Source organism: Marmota marmota, unplaced genomic scaffold (genome assembly GCF_001458135.2).
Source record: "Marmota marmota marmota unplaced genomic scaffold, marMar, whole genome shotgun sequence".
Lineage (NCBI taxonomy): Eukaryota > Metazoa > Chordata > Mammalia > Rodentia > Sciuridae > Marmota > Marmota marmota.
Genome location: NW_026000136.1, coordinates 4855318 through 4874668, shown reverse-complemented (window position 1 = coordinate 4874668; position 19351 = coordinate 4855318). Strand labels below are relative to the sequence as shown.

The 19351-nt window shown below is 43.7% G+C and overlaps 1 protein-coding gene across 4 annotated transcripts in view; it reads left to right on the top strand.

The window, feature by feature from the left end:
- The window catches only part of Rnf216 (ring finger protein 216), a 137631-nt gene that overhangs the window by 84380 nt on the left and 33900 nt on the right, over positions 1-19351 (top strand). Inside the window, exon 14 of one of the 4 annotated variants that reach the window (XR_007341314.1) lies at positions 3374-3531. The exons of the other annotated variants lie outside the window; for them this stretch is intronic. The gene's annotated coding sequence lies outside the window, so the exon portion shown is untranslated. The remainder of the gene's footprint in view (positions 1-3373; positions 3532-19351) is intronic. 4 annotated transcript variants of the gene reach the window in all.

The window sequence follows — 19351 nt, the reverse complement described above, 5'->3', positions numbered from 1 at the left end:
CAACAGGTATCTGAATCTTAGGTGACCCTCTTCCCTTCATGCAGAGGTTTAGCTCAGGAAACCCAGCCATGGGATACTGTGACATATCAAAGCCAGAGCCCAGGACTAACTGAACAGAATTGCTGTTTTGCTGCTTGGTTCTTCATATGCCACCATCTAGTTTGACCTTGTCCATTCTAACTCAACCTACTCCACCTTCTCTGCTGACGGGCAGCTGGTCAGAATGGCACCATGCTCTGTAAACAGAAGCATGCTTATCTCCATCTAGTGAACAAGCTGGAAAGGCTTCTCTCCTGCTTGTCTCTTCTCTGTGTGATGGCCGGAACAATAGGCTGTGTACCACTCAGCTTATCTAGACGCTGGTTGTCTACAGCCATTCCACAACCCTATGATTGGTGGTCATCTACTATTGCGCTGCCCTTGTTGTCCTCGTGCTACTTAATAGGGACACGGAGGCTTGAAGTTAAATGCATAGTCCTGGCAAAGTGTGGATTGAGGGTGGTACCTCTCTCCCTCATCAGACTTAAAGAAGGTCTTTGTATATGTTCATAAAGTTCCAGTAAAGGAGATAGGTTAGGGCTTGTGGCCTTGGTCTCTTCACAGAGGGTGGGAATGGCACAGGCTACCTCAGGTATGAGGAACCCTCTGATAGTGCCACTGGCACCATTTGGAAATACATACTTTGAGTTCTTCTTATTCCAATAAAATAGCTACTGTGAGTAATTGAGCACATGTGTTTTCTCTCTTTTTGTACAAGGGATTGAACCCACGGGCATTTAACCACTGAGCCACATCCCCAGCCCTTTTTATTTTTTATTTAGAGACAGGGTCTCTCTAAGTTGCATCATACCAGGTCTTTTGTTTTCCCTGATTTTTTGATGAAGAAGCAGAGGCCAGGACCTTCACATAGTCACACAGTTTCCTCTGGGAAAGACCACAGTTCAAGCTCCTCACCGTGGTCCAGGCCAAAATTAATGCTGGGTTCTGGACACAGAACAGAAGTGGAAGATCTGAAGCATATTTAAAAATAGAATGGAAAGGACTAGCTAGTGGAATATGGGCGGTGGGTGGCAAGGAGAAAGGAAGACTCAGATTCTTTGCTTGAACCATTAGTAGGTGGTTGTGTGATCCAGTTCTCAGTGCTCTCATCATGCCTTCCTTCTCTAAGTTTTCTTTGCCTTATAAGCAGCAAATCCAGTTCTCACTTTCTTCCCTACTAAGCTGGTATCCAGAAATATGCTCTGTCACCTTCATTGTGAGAAACTACCACTCTAGCACTTCTCATGGAGCAGGATTTCCAGTCATTGCTTATGGAGAATGGGATGCCCAGGAGCCCAGGCCAGGAACAACTATGGTGACAGCAGTGATGATGGAGCAGGAGCTAACATTTGTTAGTTATTACTGTGTGCTACCCTCCTTACTGAGTGCTGGCAGCATATCCTTTCATTCAGCCCTGTTTAGTCCCTGTACAGATGAGGAAACTGAGGGAAAAAATAAACAAAAACAAAAATATATAAAATGTATAAGTTTTTAAACTTACAGGTGAGGAAATTACAGCTGGCAGAGGTGAGGTCACTCACTCAGAGATACTCAGTGACCCAGGAAGACTCTCCAGGTGTGCCCAGAGTCAGCCTCCTGACTACCACACTTTGTGGGAACTCCAAGCCATGGGAATCTTGGAATCTTCTGTAGGATGATGTTGCTGATATGTATTTGAGTTGTGAGGCGTGTCAGTCATTGATGATTGTTCATTTCCTTCCTAAGCCTGTCACAACCCTTAATGTTGTGCAGATCCTATATGAAAAATATGGATTAAATACTTATGTTATAAAGTTTCAAACAATATAAAGCTCTCTTAGATATTTCTTTCCACCTGAACATTTAAAATCAATTAAAAGCCTTGTAGATGACAGTAACATAGGAAGGAAGATTTTTCTTCTTGGGTCTAGTGAGGAGTTGACAGTTACAGCAGCCCGCCAGCAGAGGGCCCTAGAGCCATACAAATCAACCTGTATTCTGTGCAAAGTCTGAGTGCTTGCAAATTGTTGTAGTTGGTGACCCTTTGGCTCCACAGGGAGTAATTAGACAGGTGAGTGCTCTTCCCTAAGCTTGAAGAAAAAAGAAATAGATGTTGGAGAAGGTAGAAATCATAGAGAACAGCTGCCAGATCTGGTACCATCCTGGTCAGCAGGATCATCTATATAACCTTTAAATCATAGCCTGCATCTTGTACATCATTCCTTTTTTTATTATTATTTTTTTAATGTATGGACCTTTATTTTATTCATTTATTTATATGTGGTGCTGAGAATCGAACCCAGGGCCTCACATGCTAGGCACTGAGGCTCTACCACTGAGCCACAGCCTCAGCCCCTTATATGTCATTCCTTTATCTTTTTTCTACATTTCTCATTTTTTTATCCAAAGGCAAGAAAGCTATCGGGGCTTGGGATGTGTCTCAAGCGGTAGCGCGCTGGCATGCGTGCGGCCCGGGTTGGATCCTCAGCACCACATACAAACAAAGATGTTGTGTCCGCCAAAAACTGAAAAATAAATATCAAAAATTTAAAAAAAAAAGAAAGCGTATGGTTCTCTGATTAGAAATTACACCCTGCAGTGGGTAAGACCTGGTTCATGCCCACTTTTAATGAGCATTGGTGGCATTGCTCAAGCCTCCAGAAGCAAGGTGGCAGGAGAGGAGTCTCCTTGACTAAGGCCAAATGGTCTCTTGAGTCATGTGCATTTATTCTGAGATGAACATCTTGACCACTTAAAAAGAATATCAGCACAAAATTGAATTGTTTCTGCCTTCCACATTGTGTAAGCTATACATCAGAATGCTCTAAAATAGTTACAGGGTGTGTATGGTCTGCAGAGCTATTTTATTTTAAAATAAAATATTTTATTTTAATCCCAGCTGGATTCACACCTGGTCATAGATTCGGCCTTTAGTTAGCTTTCTTAAGTTCATTTCATGACATTAGTTTGTCTTGGTTTGGTTTTGCTTTTATGAAACAATAACTCCTACCCACAGGAAATAATGGCCCTTGGATGAGGTTATATCCACCACCTCTGGTCCCAGCTGGATTCACACCTGGTCTTAGACCCAAGGTCAGCCTGGAATTAGCATTGCATGACAATGGCTGAAGGGGAAGTGCTTGCACCTGAAGCCAGAGGAGTTTGTATATGTTATTTATACCATACTAGGTGTTTGTGACTCTTTGCTTTATCTCCCACATTATCCAGAATGCCATTCTTTTATAAGAATAGGGACTCTGGTGGAACCTTCCTTTACTAGCTTGACTGCTCTGTTGGTGCCTCTGTTCCCTTCCTATGCCCTCTCTGGTTATTCAGGTGTCTTTTGTGTTCCCAGAGCTCATTCTTTGCATTCCAAGAGCCCCTTGGAAGCCGAAGTGGCCACATAGCTGGGCAGACACAACAGGAAGCTGTGGGGAATCAGAGACCACTGGCTCCGCCTTGAAAACACACTGCAAGTGCTGCTGGGAGGTTCCCTGGCAACTGTTTTGACAGGTAGGGCTTATCTTGGTTCTGAGTCAGACTTAACTTTTTGGACCTACTGTCAGCTCTTTAAGTTTGAATAAAATTGGAAGGTGTGTGACTGGAAAAATTATCTTTGGAATGCTAAGGTGTCATCCTAGAGTTCTTTGGGATCTAGAGTTTTGTGATTTGTGTGGTTCCTGCCTGCTTTGTCCCTGTAGTCGCAGCTCAGGAGTGCCTCTTCTCCTCCAGGAAGAGCTTGGTCTTTGTGTCTGCCTGACCCTGGCACTGAACCTAGTGTCTGTCTGCCTGACCCTGGCACTGAACCTGGTGTCTGTGCAGAGGAAAGAACTGAGTTAGACAACAAGTGCTAGAAAGTACCCTGCATGGCACCCATCCTACCACAGAAGCTAGGTAGACAGTACCTTCATTAAGTGTTCCAAAATCACTACTACTTTCCACACAATTATTTTAAAATAAAAGATGGCATTTTAATTAATCATGGGAGTTTTGCTATACTTATGTACAGTTGCTTTTTTCAGCCAAACTGTTCCCTGTCTACAGTTGCTTTAAAGACCTCCCCTCTTCACACTCCTACACATGAGCGAGTACTACCTCTTCTTTGAACAGTCCCCAAGGACTCCCCACCCAGAGGATATTTCTTGTAGGGGCTTTTCCTGACTAGCCAAATGGAGAGTTTCCTTCCCTATCCTCACCTTGGAACTTCTACACTCAATCCTCCAGTTCCTTGCAGTGAAAAGTTCATCACCCACGTGAAAAGTTATATCACCCATAGTTAGAGCTACTGTGACTTCTAGGGTCCTCCCTGGCAGTCTGACCTGAGGCTCTGCACATCCATCTTCCACCCTGCACTTCTCACCTGGACTCTGGCTGCTGCGGAACACGCTCACCTGGATTCTTCCCTATTGGGCCCCTCCAGGAGCTCTTCATTGCTCTCTGAGTGCTCCTCAAGATGCCTTCCACATCTGGCTGGCACCAGGCACCTTGCCAGTTTTCTCTTCCCAGCAGCTTCCAGCCACATACCTCTAGCCTTGTTGACCCTCTCCTGGGTGACTCATTCTCTCCTTGTGCAGCCTTCTCTGGCCCCACCCTTATCCAGCACTTAAAAGCCCATGGGGTTCTTCCTTGTGTCTCTCATTGTGATAGTTGGTCCCCAGACAGAGACCCTGTAGGATTTAGCCCTGTTAACCTGGTACCTGCAAGGGACCTAGGAAACATGTTTGTTTGAACATGTGTGTGAGTCATGAGAAGGACCTCTGCTGCTCCCTAGTAAAGCCCTTTTCAGAGGACCCTTATCCAGGCAAGAGTAACCAGGGAATCTTATACTTGCCTTTTGCAGTGCAAAATGGAGGAAATAAGAGGAAGGGAAACACTCTCTTGATGTTGAAGGAGCAATTCAGTGTGGGTGGGGGGAGATGAGGACCACAGCAGGGTCCATCTGGTCCTGCCAGTCAGTGGGTACATGTGTAGACTTAACTTCAATTAAGCTTATAAACTTTACTTCATACCAATCTTTTTCACCAACTGTGCCCAGCCACAGACCTGATCTATAAAGTATACACCCAGAAGTTATAAACTGGCCCCACCAACACAAACAAACACACCAGGACATATCTAGGTATATTTGATCCTCACTGACAGTATAAATGGTATTTTAGTTAGCTGTAATACATAAAATCAGATTCATTATAAAATTCCCAATATCTGACTTCTCTTAAATTAAAAAACTGGCAAACTGACTCTTTTCTCTGACTGGCAACTGTGGATCACTGTGCTTAGCTGTTAAGAGTTAACTAAGTTTATGTTACCTGCCTTCTATTCGGGTATGTTACATTCCCAGTCTAGACTAGTCTACTGAAAAGCAGAGATTGTCTTGTCTATGACTCCGTTTCCATTTCTCAACAGCGTCTGCCTTATTTAGTAAATACTTATTGAAAAGATTGAATTGATCAAACCTAAGTGTCATGGCTATTTGTTTGTAAGTACCAGCAAGAGAATATAGAAAGGTGGATGCAGATTTAATTTGACATATAAGGGCTGGAGATGTGGCTCAAGCGGTAGCGCGCTCGCCTGGCATGCATGCGGCCTGGGTTCGATCCTCAGCACCTCATACAAACGAAGATGTTGTGTCCACCGAATACTAAAAAATAAATATTAAAAAAATTCTCTCTCTCTAATTCGACATATATTCTGTGAACTCTGGAAACCTCTCTTTGTTCCCAGAACATGATCAGAGGCCAACTCCTGTTGAAATTCATCAGTAGAATGCATCTTCATACTTCATACTCCCAAGTACTATATCATGTGTGTGATTTTATTCTAAAGACTAGTTGCTTTGTTTCTTTTTGTTAAATTTAACAAACATAACCCTCCAACTTGTCATTTTATAGATTGGGTTTCCTTAGAGTAAACCTGTATTTTAGGGGCAGCTGCTTCCAGGAAGTGTGTGCTTTTCTAGATGGAAAATCAATTGCTTTTCTGGGACTTAGTCACAGCCTCTACAGCCTATTTTTCATCTGCCCCTACGAATCATGACTTAGCATCCCCATCGAGTAAAGTTAGAAGAGGGTAGCATATGCAGGAAAGCCCAGTCTCTCTGTACTCACCACCCTTTGCTGCTACATTATCATCAAAGATGTTGTCAGAGCCTGCTTGGCCTGCCCTGACAAAATACCAACTGCAATCTGCAGGCAGAAACATTTCTTTTCTTACATCTCTGAAAGGATTGGTTTCTCCTGGGCCTTTCTCTTTGGCTGGCGCATCTTCTTGCTGTGTCCTCACCTGGTCTTTTCTCATGTGCACCTCCATGGTCCAAATTTCCTCTTTTCATAAGGATACCAATCCTCCCTACTGGCCTTAATCACTTCATATGGACATACAGAGCCATGCCACTGAGCCAAAGTAGATTGCAGTTTAAAGCCTGACAAGAGAGAGATATTGCTTCTCATGACATTTTATCCTGTTGCCCATCTGTGTTGCTGTAAGGAAAAAATGTAAGAATGAAAACAAAGATACTAGCAAACACCAGAGCATCCTGCCATTTGATAGCTCTCCACATAGTTTTCAAGAATCACTTTTAGCACTTCTCAGGGAGGGCCAAGATGATTTCCATTTGGTAATCCTCAGTCCTACCTCCCAGTCAAGACCCTCACCCCTGAGAATGAGTATACAGAATCCTTATATGGCCAGCATTCACGTTCCTCCGGTCACCCACAGAACTGGAAGTGAGAATCCAGGTTGTAAATTAAGCCTCAGAAAGGGGAGAGGGAAGTCACATATGCCACATACTGTTAAGAGACCCAGTTCCACCATCTCAGTTGAGCACTTTGACTTCGAGAGAGGTCACTGTGGGTTGTTGAACATGAAGAAACTAATGAACAAATGGGGTGGGGATCAAGCATACTTAGAAGTCAGAGTAGCAGGGGGAGGGGGGGTGCCACTGATTACTTTCCCTCTAATCACAACTGCTGTGAGATGGTGGAATGTCCTAAGGTTTGTCATACTTAACTGACTGTACCCACCCCCCACCCCCCAAAAAAAAATCCAAGAACAAGCAGAAAGAAAAGAGAATGATCTGATCTGTCTTCATCAATTAGTTCAGTACCCTCCCTTGCTTCTGGGTGTTTCCTCTTTACAGCTTCTCAACATGGCCTTGGAGTAGTCTGCATCGTGTATAACTGAGTCATCCTTTGCAGGTGAGGAGCAGAGCAGTCTGGGATTGTGGCTCAGCGATAGAACACTCACCTGCCATATTGCCTAGCATGTGTGAGGCACTAGGTTCAATCCTCAGCACCAAGAAGAGTAAGAAAAAATACATATATATCCCTCAGAAATAAAGATGATTATTTAACCACCCATATTTCTTGGTATGGAGACTAATTTCCAACTGGATATATGGGCCTATGAGTAGGGGCATAAGAACTGTAGTGTCCACAGACATCTACAGTTAGGCAGCAAACTGGCCAAATAGTATTCTGGTATTTCCCACAGCAAAAATTTGAAGTATAATGACACCATAACTGGAATTCACAGTGTCTTGGTTACAAGTAGACTGTATACTACCTTAATAGTCCTATTTTGGGCAGAGGTCTGAGTGAGCGTGCATCTCAAGATAAGCTATCTACAGTCTCATTTTCAGTGACTATTAAGTGGATTTGGTATGAAGTTTAGGGTTTGGTTTTGTTTTTGTTTTGGTACCATAGATTAAACCTAGGGGTGCTTTACCACTAAGCCACATCCCCAGCCCTTTTTATTTTTTTATTTTGAGACAGGGTCTCGTTAAGTTGCTGAGACTAGCTTGGAACTCACAATCCTCCTGCCTCAGCCTCCCAAGCTGCTGGGTACAGGCATGCACCACCATACCCAGCTAAATTTAGGTCTTGATATACAAACAAGTCACTCTGCAGCACCTTTTTGGTCTCTTGTTGTTAAACCTGTTGGATCTCTCACTTGAAGCATGATGGAGTGATGATTTTGTGAGCATTACATAAACTCTGCCAGTCCTTTTAGCCACATTGACAAGAATGGACAATGAATATGTCAGATTCCCTGTGATTGTCAGTAGCAAAACTTGGCTTTCTGAAGAATCCAGCTTTTCTGCATAGAATTGCCAAAGAATCAACAAAAACAAGACTTGCATAAAAAGAAGTCAGGGCTTCTCAAACTTTTTTTTTTAATTGTGTGTCATTATCACTTAAGAAATCTTGTCAAAAGTTTACTTCTCATTAGTAAGTCGGGGGTTGGGGGTGGAGCCAGACATTATAGATTTCTGTCAAGCTCCCAGGTGAAGACCGAGTTGCTCGTCTTCTGAGTAGCAAGAGACTAGGTGACTGGGGAGCAAGCCATCTCCAGCCGCTTGCCCATGTTGAAATTTATCTTCTGATGTTTATGATACTGTGATTATTATTTTATAGTATTAAATCCCACAGAAATAAAGATCATTATTGAACCACTCATATTTCTTGGTATGAAGACTAATTTCCAACTGGATGTATGGGACTATGAGTAGGGGCATAAGAGCTGTAGTGTCCACAGACATCAGATAGGTGGCGCAAACTGGCCAAATAGTATTCTAGTATTTCCCACAGCAGAAATTTGAAGAATATACTGACACCATAACTGGAATTCCAAAGCATGCAAACTGGGAGAAATTAGGGGAAAAGGCACTGGAAGGGTTTTTTATGTCTTCAACTGTTTACTAACATGTTCACTGTAAGGGCTAGTGACCATTGTTCCATGGCAAGGAACCTCCACTTCAATTTCTTATCATTCCCTATGTCAAGTTGCCACTTTTCTTCCCTTGTCTGTCATCCTCAGTTTATGTCTCCTGCCTTCAATAGCAGCTTCACTTTTGCTCACATTTCACTAGCAACATTGGCAGGTGGGGTGCAGGGATTGTGGCTCAGTGATACAGTGCTTGCCTAGCATATTGCCTAGCACGTGTGAGGTTCAATCCTCAGCACCACAGAAGAGTAAGCAAAAAAAAAATAAATAAAGGTATTGTGTCCAACGACAACTTATATATATATATATATATATTTTTTTTTTTAACATATATATGCACACACACACACACACACACACACTCAGCAGCTGGAACCAGGTGCGGTGGCGCATGCCTATAATCCCAGCAGCTTAGGAGGCCAATTTCAGCCAAGGCAAGGCACTAAGCAACTGAGTGAGACCCTGTCTCTAAAAAAAAGAATGCCAGGTGGAGAGCCCACCTTTGCATTCACACCAGGAGGGTGGCTTTTCTCCAGGAAAATGATGAGCCCATGAGCAGGCGCACTGTGAAGTGTCAGCTCTGCCTCTGGCAGAAGTCCAGAGAAAGGAACTGTCTAAATATCCTTTAGCCATGCTACTTGCTCAAAAGTTCATGACCTTTTTGTGTACCTCTCTTGATACCAGCACACAATCATTGAATTTCCAAATGGATCAGAGGTGATTACAGCCTTGCATTTGCTTTACCTTTGTCTGTTCTTTTCCTTTTCCTGGGAAATGGTATAGACCCCCTGTCCTCATTATGTGAAGAAGTGGGGAAAAAGTCTTGAATGAAAGGCACTCTGTAATGTTTTGCAAGTGTGTGGTCCTCTTCACTCTTTTTTTTCCCCCTGAGCTGACTGTAGCCCTCACTGCAGAAAAGGTGGAGCAGAGAATAGGCCAAGTGCCAAGGAAAAGAGCTCTGTGGTCATGTGAAGGTTATGCGTGATCAGGTATAGGCCTTCCTCTTGAAAGATGTTCCAACATTTGAAGCATAGAGCACATGATTTTGGCAACTTGAAGTGTTGCTGACCAACACCCACAACTCTGCTCAGACCCCAGTGGGAGCTTAGTAAATATTTTAAGTGGATGATGTCAGCATAGAATTTTCCCTGTAAACTTTATGGGGGAGGGAGGCAGGCATATACCCAGATAAGCACTACACAAATGTACAGAAAATAAGCCACAAAGAACATCAGACAATTAGATACCCTAATTGTCAGGGAGTTAAAAACAGTGGCAAGGTACAGAGGCAAGGGTCAGTGTTCAGATGGTCAGCCTGCCGAGTCCAGACAGGAGCGTGGTTTTTCACAATGCTCCGCTAGAGTCTGAAGCTTAAGAAAAGGCCAAAGAACCTGCCCAGCAAGTAGTGAAGCCGAGGCACTGAAATTCAGCTTGTCTCCTTCTGCGAAGCCTGAGCTCTTTCTACCACATCTTCTGTTGTCTTTTCTCTCAGAAGGAGTTAGCACAACAGCTAGGGAGACAGGGTAAACTTTAAAAATAAAAGTAGAAGGAAATCCAATGGGACTCCCCTGTTAGCAACCCAAAGTACACCTGAAACCATGACTGCATAAAAAGAGGGCAGTTTCCAAAAACTAACGTCCTTTCTATGTCATTTTTTTAAGATTTTTTTTTTTTTTAGTTGTAGATGGACACAAAGTGGTAAACAGTAAAATATATCCTGCAAGACATGTCTGTGTGTCTGTCTCAGAGAACCATATGGAAAGGAAAATTAAAGAATCTCCATTTTCTGGAGGAGCTCCAAGAAAGTAGGGGGGAGTGTCACATTCAGGGGAAGGGACAGTAAGTAGATAGCCAGGGCAATGCCTAGGTGGCCTCTCCCAAGTCCTAAAGCCCATTTCTGAAGGAGAAAGGATGTCACTAGAGAGAGCAGGATGGGACCAATGTCGTCAGGAAGTGGGGAAAGGCAGTGTGTGGAGGGCATCACAAAAGGAGAGGCAGAGAGATTTATCTGAAGATAAATGAGGTGAAGGACATGTCTCCTGGCACTTGGCTCTCATGCTCCCAGCCCCCTTCCAGGTTTTTCAAATGTTGCTATCCAGTCTTAAAATGGTCATATGAACTGTAAGTACTGGTTTTACAACTATGCGGAAGCTGTATTCCCCTTTAAAGACATTGTCAGAAATAAAAACGTATGGAAGTCCAAGTGTGCTGAAAGGATAGCATTGATACATGACCAGTCAGTTGTGTGCCTAGGAGTTTCTTTTCTTATGTTAGAGCTGAAGTTTGTGATTCCAGGAAAGTGCATCTTATAGTTTTGTTTCCATGAATATTGCAAATTTTTTTAAATATTTTTTTTAGTTGTAATAGGACAAAATATGTTTGTTTATTTTTATGTGGTGGTAAGGATCAAACCCAGGGCCTCACACATGCTAGGTGAGCACTCTACCGCTGAGCCACAGTCCCAGCCCCTGAATGTTGCAATTCTAACTCGTGTTGCAATTCTAACTCTCTCAGTGATCACAGAATTCAATCCAAGAAGTATCAGAGTGTTTTCTTGTGGTTGAATGAGGCTCATAGATAAGCCAGTTCTCTCTCCCTCTCCCTCTCTGTTGGTTCCAGGAATCCTAACACTAAGAGACCTTTAGATTTGTTACACTCTAGGACTACAAAAATTGTAATGCCAGATTCATGGGACCCCAAAAGACCTCCAGGAGCCAAATCTGATGCAATCACACAAGAGTCTTTATTGCAAGCTCGAGCCTGGACTCACAACCGCAGCGGTCCCAGGGAGTGAGTCCTGGTCCTTTGTCCAGTGAGATTTTATAGGTTTGGGGGGGATACTCTATGCATCACAACATCACACAGCAAATCATTCTATAACTGGGAAAGTCAAACAACTCTTAACATTGATTAGCACATTCAGTGGTGGGAACAAGTTGGGTAGGGGTGATTGGTTAGTACAAGAGAGGGATTCCTTTGAACTGATTGGTTTAGGCCACCAGGGGTGTATGTGCTAAACTACAATGGTTTACCAACATGTTATCAACCACCATAAACTACTGGGGGGTCATCTGGCATCCCAAGTATTTTCCCTGTCTCATGCTGATTGGTGGTTGCTAGGGGGGTTGCTGTGGGTCCTCACCTAGCCTAACTGAGTCAGGGACACTTGGCGCCCTATTTGTAGACAAACAATTCAGCAGGGTGGGTATGTGCTTAGGAGTGCTCTGTGGGTTTTTCCAAGGACAAGGGTCATGCCCCCATCCTTGGAAGGCTTTGCTCTGAGGTAGAGACTGGTTTCTCAAAAATGGAAATTCCCACATTGTTCCTCTCTATCCCTAGATACCCCTCCTGGAGCACTCAGGGGCCCTGTTCTGTACCCCTTTGCATCTGTCCCCACCACCCTGATGATCTCATTCAAGCCTGTGCTTTAACTGCTTTCTACCTGCCAAGACTACCCCAACTCCCTGCCTGGTGCATAAGCTAAAAGATATTTCAACTTATACCTCCCTAGACCCACCACATGAAATATAAGTGTAGACACTGTCATGGTTTCAAGAAAAACCATGACATGAGTCAGGGTGAGGGCCATTGTGAAAAGCTGAGATATTGAGTAGAATTAGCATTAGGCTACAGTTGGCAATGATCAGGGGTTGCTTTGTGGACTCTTCTGGTTTCCTTGTATGTGAGCAAATGTCCAAGCCTGGTGCTCTGTTTCATCAAATGTGAATGAATACAGATGGCTTCGGCTGCTGCAGTCTGGATACTATACATCTCGATGTCTTTTGTTTAAATCTTACTGTTTGGGATCTTGGTTTGATGTCATTTGGTTTTAACAGTAAGGTACTTCTTAAAATCACAGTGACAACTACTCACAAACCATGAACCCAAAGAAATTAGGAGGAGCCTGACAACATCAGAACACCAAATCCAAGATCACATTGACATGTAGGTTGGGTGCTGTGAGAAAGACTGTTGACGAATTGCACACCCTCACCAGAGAGAGGCTTGTCCCTTGGGAAGGTGTTGACCTTTTCTTCCTCTTCTTCCCCAACTAGAGACTGGTGTTGGTCTATACATGTTGCTCTCTCTGGGCTGAAAAAATGCACCCTAAGAGAATCTGCACAGGAAGTGACAGGACTGACCCAGTGTCCCTGCAGACTGCAGCAATGAGTACGCCTCCCCTCACCAGTTAGGGCCATGTGGAGACAGGTAGACTGGGAAAGGGCCACCAAGGTCAAGCCAGAAATGTTTTTGCAGACATCATTTTTTTAGAGAAATTTCTCACTGCTGCCTTTGTCACTCTCCACACTAGACAGGAGCTAAACAAACAGCCTTTGAAGCCTCCAAAATAGTTAACCTCAAAGTCTGTGGTGTGAATCTACAACTTTCCTTCCAATCAGTTTGTTCTCATTGTAGACTAGTTCTGAAATGCTCAGCTCTCTGGGTTTTAAGATAGATGGGGAGAAAGCAGGAGTGCTGGGGGCAGGCATAGACGAGCAGCACAGAGACCACTTAAAGCAGAAGACAGGCTAGAACACACTTCAGAAGCCCAGCAGCCTGGGGACATTGAGTGTAGGAATGGTCTGTCTGTATCCTGGGGGACTCCAGCAGCTTCCCAAAGTCAGCTCAGAGGAGGTATTGGTACACACTGAGACCATAGCCATGAGTCACTGGGGAAAGATTGGATTATAAGAATTGTGTCCCACATGAATAGTCGTGACCTATAATATCTATGAGCCATAGATATTATAAGAAACAGAAGCATATGTAACCCAGCATCATAATTTCAAAAGATCCTCTTAAAACTAGTTAGCATGACCCATCTTCCTTAGTATGTGCTAAAGTGTATTCTAAAGTTGAGTCATTTGTAGATAGTCTGTGAAACAGATCCCCAAAGCCAACTAGATGGGAAGTGTTAATGAGCTGGTTGCGGTGGAGCACATCTGTAATCCCAGCGGCTCAGGAGGCTGAGGTAGGAAGATGGCAAGTACAACGCCACCCTCAGCAAAAGTGAAACACTAAGCAACTCATTGAGACCATGTCTCTAAATAAAATACAGAATAGGACTGGAGATGTGGCTCAGTATTTGAGTGCCCCTGGGTTCAATCCCAGTACCAAAAAAAAAAAAAATGTATTAGTAAAAGCTGTACCCCGGTATTCACCCACCTGCTTTTAAATTCTTGAGAGAATGAGGGCAGTGACAGATGATTGAGCCAGGTCATCTGAGCAGTTTGCTTAGTCTTGGGATGGAGGCTGGAATGCCAGGCCCACAAATCTGAGTTAATCACTTTTCTTCCCAGGGCATGCCGTCAATTGTGTCCCTGCAAGACTCCTATATTGTTCTCCTCTTCAAATTTCTAACCCCATTTCTATGCCACTCCCCTTATTCACCACTTTTAATATTCCGTATATACTTGGATATATGTATCTTAAGAATAGAACATTTTGTATGGGTTTCTTCTACATTCTATTCCCATTTTTTACTTTTTTTAATATCTGTATTTTCTTAATCTGTTCCTGGTGTGCACAGGAGTATTTAGTATACACAGCACGTATTTCTGTTTTCTCCTGTTCATGCACCCCGAACTTCTTCTTAATTGTCACAGACCAAGCCTCAAATCACTGGGAGTAATCTCCTCATCCACCTATTCTCAGAAACTGACCCAGGGCTGGGGTACGAGGCAGTTGACACTTTCTCCAGCTCTGCACAATGGTTCCTTTAATATACAGCCTCACCAACACTTGATATAGACTGGCTTTCTAATTTCTGACAGGCTGCTGATTTATGTAAATATTCTCATGTTCTCTGAAAACTGTTAAGGGTGCACATTTCCCCCTACAACCTGCCTTCACATCTTTCACCCATTTTTCTATTATATGTTTTTTTGTACTTTCTGATTTTTACCAGTTGCCTGTTCTAGATGATTATTAATCCTGTTCCTGTTTCAGATGTTCCAAATATCTTCTAGGACAGCTTTATATGGTGTTCTTTTTAGAGTAAAAACTACTCTTTTCAATTGTTTTGCCCTTATGTGCTTTGGGGAACTTGTGTGACACATCCTTTCTTGACCCACAAATGGGAAAGTTCCACTTCCATTGTCTTCTCTTAGCCATTTGAGACAGCTCAGTTTCTAGGAATGCCCCCCAGTCCCAGCACCTCACTGACCTGTGCACCACACTCTTGAGTCTACTTTGTAACAGATTCTCATCTCATTCTAATTATTTACTTTTGGGGACCCTCTACTTGGTGGAAGGCATCTGTGGGTGTCTTGTGCTCATTCAGTGCCTGGCTGCAGGGTGCCTCCTGAAGCAACTGACTGCTGAAGCTGCCCCACAGTGCCTCCTAGGAAACTTCCATTTATGAGGGAAAAGGCCTGAGTCATAAATCTTTTGAGATGTTCTATCTGATGTCCCTCAAGGGGTGCCATCAACCCTAAGGTTTTCAGCCTGCCTCTTATCTTTCTGACCCTGACTGTGTTAATCACCACTGCCATCTTCACAGAATACCCTGTAGGGCTAGAGTCAAATGGCCTGCCACAGCTGAAATTGCACTTGCGTCCTGGAACCAGCACTTCTGCTGACAGGCCCTCAATGAAATATCTACTTCCTGCTTTCTACCCCATGCACAGACCTCCATGGTTTCCACCCCCCCACACCTAGTCCAGGCCATATTAAGGCCAGCCATCATCCACCTGAGCCTGGGGAGGAATCTTCAGCCCCTCTTCTGGGGCATGACAGTGAAGTTCTAAGCAGGAGCAAGCTGGGTTTGCTGGCTGCTCCCACTAGGCCAAGGTTTCCAGAGAACTCTGGGAAGCCCACATATATTCCAGGGGGTGAGCAAAGACAAGATCTGCTTGGGCTTGTCTCTGCCCAAGTAATAGAAATGTTTATTTTGAGTTTGCAGTACCTATTATTAGCCCCACCACTTCCCACTCTGTTACTTGCTCCTGCACTGTTCTGCCTGATGCTCACACCTCATTCCTCCCCAGCAGTGGCACCACCAGGGTAGTCAGAGATGAGCTTTTTTTCAGTTCCTCACAGAGATCCCTGGGAATTCCTAGTAGAAGAGCGAGCTTTTTTTGGAGGTGGGGGGAAGGGCCTCTGGTTTTTAAACAATTGAATCCTGAGGTAATGGCTTTTGAACTTTTTTGTCTTTGACCTACAGTGTAAAATATAAATTGCAATAAAATCAGTATGTATGTCCAGCTGAAGCATTGATTTTTTTTTTTTTTAATAAAGCAGATATTTGACATGTAGAATGCAGAGTGCATGCTAGTATTTTCTGTTTTTCTATTAAAAAAAAAAAAAAAGCTACTGGTCATAATCTGTGAAAATGATTTCACAGCACTCCAGGAGTTGCAGTTCAAAGTTCAGAAATCCTGGCTCTAGTGACTTTGGGTCCCACAAACTCCTGTTGTTGTATGGAGTATCTGTGGTAAGCAGATGCCTTTGGAAGAGGCTGAGTCAAATGGCCTGCCACAGCTAAAATTGCACTTGCGTCCTGGAACCAGCACTTCTGCTGGTTCCTGCCTCTGCCCTCCTGCCCTTTCATGGCTGTGGGATCTGAACCCCTGAGTGTGGCATGGAGGCGGACAAGGCCCCATCCTTTCGGGGCAAGCCTTAGAGGCCTGAGAGTGCCATTTGAAAGGGGAGCCAGCAGATCTGGGTTCTTTATATTGATTATGCAGAAGCTTTGTGGGGAGACTTTTCTTTACCCCCTGCCTACTCCATGTACCATTTAGGCCCTTTGTCTCCTGCCAGACTCAGACAGCTTTGCACCCATACAGCCCTATTTGTACCTCTGACTAGTCTCCCACCTCCCTCCTTGCCTGGAATTCTTTCCCCCATACATCACAAGGCTCACTGCCTCACCTTTCTTAAGTCTTAAATACACCTCAAAGGGGCTTTCCCTGATCTCCCTCCTCCTGTGAACTGTTGACTTCTCCCCACCCCCCAGCCCTGACCTTCCTTCTGGTGTTTCTCACCTTAGTACTCATAATTATGTCTTAACTATGTATTTTACTGATTTAACACATTGTCGCCCCATCCCCACCCCAGTGTAACTTCCTGGCATATCAAGGGTTTGGTTGTGTTTGCTTTATTCCCCAGAGCAGGACTTAGTGAGGAACTCAGATTTTTGTTTTTTGAATTTCTGTGTCAATGTCTGCTTGCTGCATTGCCCATGATATGACCAGTGATCTGTTACAGGGTCTTAGAGAGAATGGTTTTCAGTGTTTGAATGACTGCTATGAGGGAATTAGTGCTTTGGTAGCTGATCTGACAAAAGCAAAACTGAACTTTCATTTATTTCAAAAAGACTTCACCTCCCACTTTATCTTAGAAGCCCTGGTTCCTACTATACAGTAAAAAGCAGGCAGCTTTGGCTATGATATAGCTACAGCCTTGTCCTCTCCTAGCACACAGGGAGGTAGATCAAAGTGCTTTTATAACTTTTGTCCCTAGAGGGCAGCATTAACACAGAAACCACCTATTAATCTAAACCTAGTAGATCTATGGGAAAGAAGTGCTTGACTTTCTAATCTGCAGGAGTAAGGTTTAGAGATAACTCTTTTGTCAAAGCCTGCTTCTGTGTGTAGAAATGGTGGGTGAGCATACAGTGTACACATTTTAAATTTTAGTGTATGTGTATATGAAAATCAAAGAATATTTGAGAATATGAAATCATCCCCCAAAGTAGTTCTTTCCTCAGGGTCTTTGTTAATGTTTCACAGTGCTCTATCCTTACCACACCCAGACTGAAGTTTCTGCTTTTGTAAATCAGATGTTCTCCAGTCTCTGAAAAGATGGTCCACTTTGAGGAAGGAGTGAAATCCCCTGCGTGAAGAACTTGGTTTCTCAGAAAGATGTGAGGACCTCAGATGGTTGGTTAGCAGACACCATTTAAAAAAAAAAAAAAAAAAAAGTGCTAGAATGTTTGTCTTTTAAGAACTGGACCCTGGAAGGATACACTGTCTTGTTCTCTGGGGGGGTTGTGGAGATGTGGTCTTATAGGGAGCTCTGGGAGGTACTGAATGACAGAGGGCAACAGCCAGACTCACTACTCTTTTCCAATCCTGACCCCTCTGCACTAGCAGCCCTCATGCATATACCCTTGGGGCTGCCATATGTGAAGCTCCTTTCATCAAGAGGGAACTGAGATTAGTCTAAACGCCTTGTAGCTATAGGAGAAATCACAAAGAACCCTTTTTTCCAAGATGGAGTCTTGCTGTGTTGCCCAGGCTGGCCTCCAACTTCTGGGCTCAAGTGATCCTCCCTCAGGCTCCTGAAAATGTGGGGACTACAGGCACACAGGAACATCTTAATTGAAGTAATATGCAGTGCTTTCTTCACTGGCTGCAGCATTTGGTCAGCAGCCACTTGGCAATAACTGTTCTTCCAGTTTAACTCTTTCAACAGGCGAAGGAGTGAGAGCAAAGAAAAGAACAGAAAATACAGAGCCCGAGTTCTTAGGTTAACTTTAATAAATTAACCTGAAAGCATCATGTATGACTTCATTTTCTCATGAATTGTATTTTTTTAAATATTTTTATAGTTGTTAAAGGACTTTTATTTATTTATAGTTGTTAAAGGACTTTTATTTATTTATATGTGGTGCTGAGAATCGAACCCAGGGCCTCACATGTGCTAGGCAAGTGCTCTACCACTCTGCTGAGCCACAACCCCAGCCCTCATTAATCGTATTTTATATAATTTTTTTCAAGTGTGAAAGCCTTATAGGGAGGAAGTAATGTTCTTTAAGGAAGGAGTAGGAATGCTAGGTTTCCTCTGCTCTTTTCTCTGTGTAAAATAAGAAATTCCTGTGTTTGTAACTCTTTATATAGAGAAGGTTGTGCTTTGTCTTGCCAGCCTTTGTTTTGCTGTCGCTTTTTAGATATCCAGGCCCTTTGTGAGTCAGACCTAGAGCTAGGCCTTGGAAATCCCAAGATAACCGAGACATAGTGTAGTGGGTTTTGAGCTCCCCAAGGTCAGGAATTCTGCCAGCTTATTCACCACAACATATCTGTGGTACAAAATAGGCACTCAGGTCAATTGGATTTGAGGAGAGATGGGGGGGTTAATAGATGAACCCTCCCTGCCCCTGATAGCAGGGCATATCTCATGGATAGAGCTTGGCTGTTTAGAGAAATGTAATGCAACCAAATGATTGCAGGATATCATAAGAGTACTGCAATAGAGTGTGAGCCAAACGCTCTAGGTTCAGGGAAAGAGTGCCAACTTTTACAGGACATTTGGGTTTCCCAGAGCCCCTGGTGTTTGAAACAAGAACTGATGATTAGGCATTGCTGGAAGAAAAATAACATTCTAGGCCAGCCATTGGTATTCACCTCTTGCCAGTGTCATTGGGGGTGGGATACTAGCAAGAGGTGAACAGACTTGGCCCTGGATGCTGGCTAGCAAGCTGATTCTCTGAGTTGCTCTTTCTCCTGACCTGCACCACACCACTACCCTGCTTGCCTTCTCTGTGCCTGGAGTTCTCTTCTACCAGGCACCCTTCAGGATCGAGCTGGAATGCTACCTCTGCATATAAAACCTCCTTGACAAACCAATGGAAAGGTGTGCTCCTTGTCCATATTCCTTGCCCCTCACC